The sequence below is a fragment of the Hippichthys cyanospilos genome, chromosome 13, assembly GCF_059441005.1.
Source record: "Hippichthys cyanospilos isolate Australia breed blue-spotted pipefish chromosome 13, RoL_Hcya_1.0, whole genome shotgun sequence".
NCBI classification, from domain to species: domain Eukaryota; kingdom Metazoa; phylum Chordata; class Actinopteri; order Syngnathiformes; family Syngnathidae; genus Hippichthys; species Hippichthys cyanospilos.
In genome coordinates this window covers 4,651,283-4,661,187 of record NC_142381.1, presented here as the reverse complement: position 1 = coordinate 4,661,187, position 9,905 = coordinate 4,651,283, and positions in this window count along the sequence as shown.

The window sequence follows — 9,905 nt, the reverse complement described above, 5'->3', positions numbered from 1 at the left end:
TGAACACATAGAAGGCCACTGTGTTTGAGCTTCATAAACAGATTATATCAAGCACATGATCAACTCTATCCTCCGTTTGCACAAAAAGTTGTTTGTTTCCTTTAGAAAGCACAGATGGGGACCATGAACCGTTACACTGTTAGTTTGGCTACTCCATTTCCAGCATTTGAAAAGCAGGGAAAGTACCATGAAATCTATTGCATGCTTCTGGATAACATGAGAGATGTATGTTATTTGTAGGCTTTCACAAACATTGCTATATTTGTTTTTTTTGTTTTTTGTTTTTGTTTTAAGAATGTGTGTGATTGTGATGTTTTGATATGCTTGCCCTAAAGCGGTGTTCAATAAAACGAGGAGAGCCAGTACATGAGTGCATAAACCCGTTGAAGACATTCATGGCCTAATTTACTTTGGGTTTATATGTGCATAACAGCTGCAAACCTGAAAACATGAAAAAAAACAATAAATAAAATATGGATCAAAGCTACAAACAGGGTGTGATCATGTCAGATACTAATGCTCCACGTTTACGATGCAATGCACAAAATCCATTTACGAGTCATGTAACTGGGGAACACTAAAACAGCAATTTAGCCGTGGTATTTAATTGTTGACTTTTTTGGGGAGCTGGCATAACCTCCTGCATGCTTCTCACTGGGCTGACCACAGAGGGAAATGAGGTAAGCATAAAAGTAAAAGTAAGTGAATGAGATTTATAAAGAAGCAGGCCTAATTTGCCACGCTGCCGTCCCTTCTAAATGCTTGCAAACGGTTGGTCGAGAGGTGGACCTCGCAGATGTGAAACTTAGCCCATGTCAGGCTCATTTACAGCCATTAAAAAATGGAAATATTGTCAATATTGGACTTATTGAAAACCTGATGTTTTGCATGCATTCCCCTTGATTTTTGCTTCAATCTTTTCGACAACTCACGAATATATATATATATATATATAGGTAACTATAGCTATGTATGGATAAGGTTGGGGTTAATTTAGTGTATAACATCACACATGATTCTTCTTTTTAAATGACTTGCTCACTCCTGTAAAATGAATCATGAGAGTGCTTGTTGTCGCATCTAATGTTCTTAAACATTTAATATCCAAATCCACAATGAAAACGGTTGCCTTAATTGCAGATAGTGGATTTCCAATGAAAAGCCATCTTGAAAATAAGCATACCCTGATTCAAGGTTACAGTGCTTCAAGCAGGCCAAGAGAAGCTTAACTATGCTTTTATCTCCAGTAGACTCCACGATTGTAATCTTGCAATCTCTTCTGACTGATCTCCCCCCAAAAAAGCATAAAAAATCTGCAGCTTAATCAGAACACTGTTGCTTGGGATGTGACCAGAGCAGACAGATCCAAATGTAATACTTCAGTCTTAAAGGCTTTATTCACCGACTCCCAGACAGAAGGAGCCGAGACTTAAAAGTTTTGCAACTTGTCTATAAATCACATAATGATTTAGGTATCAAATACATTAAAGAAATGTACTGTAAATTGAATATAAACCCAGAACAGCTCTGAGATCTGCAGGCTTGGCTCAATTAGAGGGGCCTGATTGAAAGCAAACCTGGTGACACAGAATTTAGCTTTCTCTTATTCTACAGGCAATTGGAATAATAAGATGCCAACAGACAGTGTAAAATAAGTTTTTTCACTGTGATTAACTGCAGTTCTATAGCACTGCAAACTGATCTGTCTAAAGGCAGAACTTTCAACACAGCTCTTTAATTGGAAGTAATTATAGTGTGCAGTTGTAACATTGTGGCTGGTTGGTTCAATACTATGAAAATATTGTCTTTGGTAAAATTTTCTGACAATAACTGGCAGTGGATATATTGTTCCATGCATGCACAGGATCAACTATTTTACTGAAAGAAAAGAAGCCTTCAAAATGAAAATATTATTTCTCAGCTCGATTCCGGTAAATCTCAGTTAACAATATGAAATACTTCAGTGGTTAACATGATATGAGCAGTCGCAATCAGCAGCTGTGTTAGTTCCCTACAACGGCTATAATGACCTCAATTAAAGTTTGTTAAACAAAAGTTAGTCTGGTCATGAAAAACAACCCCTGCTTGGGAGACAGACATTTACAAATGGCTAGCCACATGATTCGTACGCACGTCAATGAACAAAACATTCATTGTCCTGACTCCTGATGTTATGTCATAAGGGCGGACATGTTGGATGTCCCTGGTAACAAAGAATTTACTGGAGCATTTGAAAATATCACGGCACAAAAAGTAAAGGTACAGGCGATGCAATTTGTAGTTGTCTATATATATATATATATGTATATATATATATATATATATATATATATATATATGTATATATATATATATATATATGTATATATTTCTTTGTATTTGCTGGTGTTTATGGGTGTGCTCTGCACTGTTTACTTTTCTTAAGGTGCTTAACAAAAAAAAACAGTTTGATTGAGTAAAATGAAAATAGTGATGACAGAAGATTATTTGTTTTGATGGTTAAACATCGCTTAGTTGTTTAGATAAATTCAGCCCTTTAATGTATTATTATTTTAAGTGTTGTATTTTCCATAGGGCAATGGATCACGTCTGGAGAATGAGGTGTAAAGATGATGTGGAAAGAGGCGACAATGAGCATGAGAGTGAAAAATAAATAAAATATGTCTGTTTATTAACTCTAAAGGGTGTGTGAGTTCCTGAGTTTATTTTTCCAGTCAGGTCTTTCAACCAAATGAGTGACTTTTAAAAGATGATCTCAGGCACTATGTTTGTTTAAATCAGTAGATTAGCAAAAAATGTTGAATATTCTTGCAAACGTATTTTTTCAACCTTCTTTTTTCATTAATTTCCATGTCTGCTTAAACTCTCTATTACATCAAGAAGTCATACCACTATGATTTTTAAAAATATTTACATATGGCTTAAGGTTCCATATGCAATATTCTTGGCACATAGGGTGTAAAATGTGATTTACATTGAAAAAACAAAGGCAGCTTGATATCTCATTAAATGAGCTGTCAGGTCTGCATTGCAACTACACCTCATATATTAATTAAGTCAGTTCCGAAATAGAAAGATGAAAGCTGCACGCCTTTCAACTGCGAGGTAACGCTTGCCATGGACTGTATGGGCACATGTGTGTGCTAGATAAACTTCAAATAAGGTCAAAGAATCCAGTGCAGTTTGAATTTCTTTCATTTCGTTGTGCAAGGTTAAAGGGTATAATGAGAGGTGACGGCATTGTTCAGTTCCGACTGGAAAAGGGTGTTGCACAACAAATGGTTCACAGCTGGAGGCAAGTTTCTAACTGGATGAACACAATGGCCAAGGCCTTTTCTGCTGGCTTAACATCACCTGACATTATGACAATAAAAGTAAGTTTCAATTTTAGTCTTATGAAATGCTAATATTCATCCAATCACTGAACGAGTTTATTGATGTTTAAGTGCTCAGGGCAATAGTCTGTGTTGTAGGCGTCACAATTGTAAAATATTATTTACTTATTTATTTTGAATGTATGGGGCGATACCACAATCTGTTATGATAACCTTGAGCAAAAATATCACTGTATTGAACTTACAGCTCTAAAGTATATAATTTTAAAATATTTTGGGGTTATCTTGTACTTTCTTCTGAGGATTCTGTTATGAGCGCGGTATTCTGTTTAAATTCCTAGTGATGGATTTATTAAAAAGAAAATGCAAAAACAAGCTCCTTCAAAAAAGCTTGCAGATGAGCCGCACATACATCACTGGCGAGAATCAATATATCTTGTTCATCCGCTTGTTGAATTCACATTTGATTTGACTTGAGATATATTTTTAAATGGATCACTATGGAATTCACATCCGGAAATTAGATCCCTGCCAGACTTCTCTGAATCATTTCTCTTTGATAAACGGTACTTCATTTATAAAGTACTTTGCTGTAAAGATATTTTATTCTTTTACCTGGTCCTAGGACCAATCACATCCTTATTACTGTCCGATGACACATCCATGCACATGCACACATACAAACACACTCACAGAAAAGTGCTCAAGGAGCAGAGACAGAAGAGAGGACAAAAGGAAAATGTCAAGATAAATAAAACAAGGAAGACTTAAAGTCTTCCATGAAGTGGACACTCTCGGTGTACTAGTATTGCTTTACACAGAAAAAAACGTTTTATATTGCTGTGGACTGAAAGGGTGCCAACAAGGAGAGGGTTCCCTGCTAAAAAAAATGTAACAGAAATTTGCAGCCACTCACATGAACAAGCCAAATGAACAAGCCAAACTACGGCACTGTGTGATGACACTATAAGTAGCGTGTGACTAGGTTAGAGGTCACCGCTCTTCAACGCTGAATAAAAGTCTGTTCAGATTCTTCTTCAAGTGGTCATTGTGTTTGTTTCTACTATCACATGGTACCTGGTCACAGTCTTCTCATCAGCGCTGTATTCTAACACTTCTACCGACTAACACAAAGAGACACACACAAAAAATAATGCACTCTGATCCTGACAATGGACTACTTGTTGCCGTCGTAGACTACGTTTACACACGGTCAGGTTGACTTTTTGTGTCCCATATATTTCAAATACATTCATGTCAAGCAGTTAAGAAGCAGCAGCAGAACAAAGAAAAAAATGGTGGTATACTTACAGTAATTTTTTTACAGCATGTTTTACTGCCAATAAAAAAGAACTCTACAAAAGCTCACCAATTCACACTATTGTGCTCCAACTGGTGGGCCTCCTTCAGTTGGATCGTGGTGATCATAACTCAGTTTACATGCGCAGGAATGAGGAATATAAAGCAGATGTGCAGCCACCATAGCATTTTGGGGGTATGTCACTTGTGAAGTGAGTCTCCAGTTATTGCCAGAATGATCTCAATACATTTCCTTCCAACTGGTTCTGTTGAGCGGACAACATATTCAAAGTGAAGAATTCCAAATTTCCATCCGTCAAATACATTCCACAAATGGGAATGTTCTATTGTTCACTTGATATCTCAAAACAAATTATTTTATTGCCCCTTGATGAGATCTGACATGCGTTCGGGGTTTCGGTTAAACGCCATTTCGCCATCTGTATTTCGTGAAGGAAAATTCTCCTTCGATTTCATTGAAGTATCAAATAATGAAGCACAGCAAAATGTCACCGAGATACCAAATATGCTAGTAAGAAAAAAACAACAAGCAAGTTTGTGTCTTCAATTACAGCCTGTCTGCCAGTAATGTAGAACATGAGATGTGCATTAGAAGAGCTGACCCTCTTCTTCTAGATGACCCAAAGATTGGGTAAACATAAATACAGTGCAAGCAAACAGAAGTGGACAAATTCAACCTCTCAAAACAAATATTCAACATTCCTGACAGCAGGCCACACACATACTCCAATCTTGATCGAACACCATTGAAAGACACTCTCAAGTGGAGTATAGACAACATTGTTGTCGGTGAGTATGTGCAGAAAATAGCCTTGAAAAAACAATTTGGCAAAACCTGACCCCATGTCCGATAACAGGTCTTGTGCTCTACCCTTTTGAAGAAAATTTTCACAAGTGCCTTTTCTCAAGCTGAAACTACTAAAAGTGAACTTTAACTTAAAAACTTTAGAAGACACGTTTCACTTGATTTTGTTTTTTTCATTGATGTCAACTAGAAGTAAACTAGAAATAAAGCATACCTGTGATAGCCGGTAAAGACAGAGAAAATAGGCTTATTATATCAACAGTAATTTTAGGAATCAGGGTTAGGAGTTAAGGTAAGGACCTTTTCGTCCAATGTTGTTACTCTACGTTCTTCAACAGCAAACTCACCTATGTTTTCATACACCCTACACTTGAACATTAAAGAATCCTCCAGACACTTGGATCAGCAATTAAAAAATTGTATTTCCCATGAGGGTTTTGTTTTAACCATTTCTTTTATTTGGAGAAAAGAAAAATTTTGAGTAATAGGAACAGATGCACCAAAATGAAGATGGATGGACTCTGAAACACACCCTAGCAAATGTAGATTGCAATTCAGCCTGGTGTTTTTCATAAACCAGAACACAGACAGACACTCATGGGGTTCAAGTATCATTGGAGAACTGCTCCGGCAACCCCTGTGGGATTTTCTATGGAAGCAAACATTAATGCATAACGCATATGGTGAATATTTGTCTGATTTCCTGTGTGTTTGAAGAGGCTCAGCATGTAGCCGTCTGTCAAGCCATCAGCACACATGAATGCAGACAATAATACTGCAAAACTGACAATAATAACTGTGACTACTCACACAGAGGCCTGACATCACTCTGGCGCTGCTCTTCTCAACATATTGTCCATGTCAAAAAGTCTTCCTAGGTGTGTATTCACTCTGGATTGATCTTTGACCTCCAGGGTAGATGCTGAAGACTTGAGAGATTAGCTCGCAGATAGCAACATATACAGACTACCAAGTAAGTAGCCACATGTCCTGACTTTTTCTTTATGTTTATACTGAAGCTAAACAGAGAACACACCAATTTTTCTCCCCTTAATGAACCAAATGAGGGGGAGCACGAATCCTTGAGTAATTTGAATAGCTGGATTAAAAAAAAAAAAATTGAGGATTTTTCTTTTTTAATCGCAAAAACAGCAAAAACAAGAAAATATGTTTTTATATACAGTACATATTAACAATTTAATACAGATTAAATGATTTGTACTGTTTTTAGGCTTAAACCAGCCAATACACAAATACGTGAAAAAAAAGTTATGATTTTAGATGTTGTGCTTTGAAGTAATTGGGAGACACTATTTTGTTTTGTTCTTTTTTGCTGTCAGTTGTGTTTAAAAGAAATTTGAATTAAAGCAAAAATCCTCTGTAACTGTTCATCCATGGCCTGATTTTCAAATCTGATTTTTATGGCCTCGATCTTGACACAGTCTCGGTTTGCCTGGGCGTTGGTCTTGTCTTGTTTTTTTTTTTTTTTTGCACGCTTTCTGAAAATTCATCAAGCAATTAGTTTCACAAAATACAAGCGTCACATACTGAAAGAACAGAAAGAAGCCGCTCACATGTCGGGAAGAAACATCGAGTTTTTTGTTTTTCAGCACTGGCTTTTGCAACAACATGCATCCAGCTACAAATAAGTCTCCATAATGCAGGAAATGGGTATGTGGGTACTGGTGTAATACATACTGTAACGCAATATAATTCATTATTTTGATAATAAACTGTAACTGTCACATTATCTGGAAAAACCTTAGGTCAGGCTAATGTAAACAGTTCTCGGTTACATGTGCAGTACATTTTCAGTGTGTAAAATGAGAACCGTCAATTGATACCAGGTTTTGTAAATGTGCAGCCACCAAACATGAAATGCACAAAGTTCATGTTTTTTTTGTTTTTTTTTTCAAAATAGTGCCCTGCTGTTTTTCTGTCATCACCGACTGACTTAAAAAAATTATATATATTTATTCCATGAATACCGTTCAAGAACGTCAGCATTTATGATTTTTCTGAAGCCATTAAAAGTGAGCACAGCAGGACGCTGAGTAATTGGACATCCTGCCCACGCAGTCAAACAGAACACTGTAATCGCTAAGTTCTGAGAGGCACGCCAACTTCCAGCCATCCCAGCTGCAAAATATAAACTTCACAACCAACTGTCCTTCAAGACACAAATATCAGTTTCATTTATGTGCACACTTTACGTTGACAGAAACGTTAACTCATATTGTATGTTGCAGTTACGGCTACATTTACAAAAGAATGTTAAGTCTCTGAACTTTCATCATTGGCCTTTTGCCAAAAATCTCAAAAGATTGGCGAGCAAAGTCAAATCCCGTCAGGAATTCTACTGTGTACAGTAAAATCAGCATTGCAACATTTGAAGGATTCCAAAACATTGTTGTAAGTGTGAAACTGGGATTTGAGAGTTCTCGAAGAGCCCATATGACATAATGCACATTTCCACCTTATAAGAGCTACAGTATTTCATTCAGACCGGTGTTGGGCAAGTTACTCCAAAACTGTAATGTAATATTTATTACTTATTACAGTCGTTTCGAAGTAATTATTTACATTACAATTTTACTGTATTTGAAATGTAATGCATTACACTGCTTTTGTATTACTTTTATAATACTCTCACCACCATAAATGGAAATACGCATTTCTAAATGTAGCTCATTACGCTCGTTACACATCCAGTGAAAAGGTTGGCGTAAGCCACAGCTAGCCTACATGATTGTTAAAGTGCTATTTTTTAACGTTTATGACGGTGTTAATTGTAAATAAAAAAAAAAATCAGCATAAGGACAACTGCTATTCTATTCTTTGTTTCGATTCATTGACATCCCAACCACTAAAATGGAAGAAGGAAGCCGTGTCATTCGATGAGGTATTGTAAACATAAGCTACCTGATTGACAATTTATTGTAAAAAGTAAAACTATGAAAGTAATTACACCCTCATTATTCTTCTTGATATTCATCAGATTTCATATTTTGATAGAAAGGACACATTCGATAAGTGTAGTTCAAGTGTGATGCATAGATGGACCTTATTTCTGTCTGACTTGGAAATGTCCAAAAACATTTGAATGCACCGTGTAGTTAACGGTCACACTGTACAAAACGGCATAATTAAATGGTGGTTTCTTAACGTCCTTAAGCGATTGCATATGATTCTTTTAATGGCAGTGTGTAGATGCCGTTAGAGAATGGTGTGATGGCAATAAAAAGGCACGTGGAGGAGTAAACCCAGCTGTGAGCAACCACTAATGCAAAGGCCAACCTCTATAGTTATTTGGTGTGTTAATTTTGAAGTCAGCCTTTACAACACAATGTTTGCTTGTGACGTGATGGTATTGTCTCTTCTTTGGCAGTTCGCAAGTGGTGTAGTCAAATTGAAGCCGAAAGCAGGCGGATTTGTTTATTTTTTTTAATTGATGCAACTGATTTGCGGAGGTTTTGTTTTGATTCTGAAAAGTAGTAAATGAAAATCTTGATTCCTGTTATGAATCCATTTACATTAAGGTTGGGAACTAATTCCATTTATGCCACTCAACTTAAAACAGACATCTGAAAATGTAGCTTCAAGTATGCTAATGCTTTCCTTTTCTCTATTCAATATTTTCTCTTTGTGTAAATGTGTGTGGATGAGTGCCACCTCCCGCGGCGACACGTAAGTTGACTGGCAGCACAAAGAAAGGAAAGCAGAAAATGACACTTGTAAATGATTATTCATTAGGTCTGGTTGTTTGCCAGCTAGATTGCCACATCTGCAACATTTTTATAAGCTGGTCTGGCAGATTTACATCACATCTCATTTGCACTGAGCAGGAAAACAAAGCCCCACGTCATACTGCCACTCTATTACAAATCAGTCACTTTGGTAACAAGGTAATTCAGCATGATCTCATAATGACGTGCCCAGAGCGAGTGCATGACAAATGATTGACACCTCATAAATAACATCATCTCTCTGTAATTAGTTGTATTTTCCTCAGACAGAGTGGTTTCATGGAAATCAAATTATCAGCACAAAACGGGCTTATTTACTCACATATAATCATATTTGTCATATACAAGTATCAGGTCATAATGACAGTGTTAACAAATGTGAAAAAAAGTGATATGTTTTGAACTATAAATTGAAAATGCATGTAAGGTACTCTGCTTGCTGCTTTTATCAACCACTGAGCAAAGTATGCCAATAAAAATTCTGTGTAAATAGCGCTTGCACCATTATAGCCTCTTAGAGAATAGTTGTAAATAAGTCAGACGTTCATGTTTCTTCCTTGACACCCAAGTGTTTGCTTTACAGTGGCAGTGGAAATATAAAAGCCAAGAAAAACATTATATGTATTCCACATTGCACGTGTGGTAAAGAGAAGTCTCTAGTGCATTTAGAACTTGGTCATACTGTAAAATGTTAAAAGG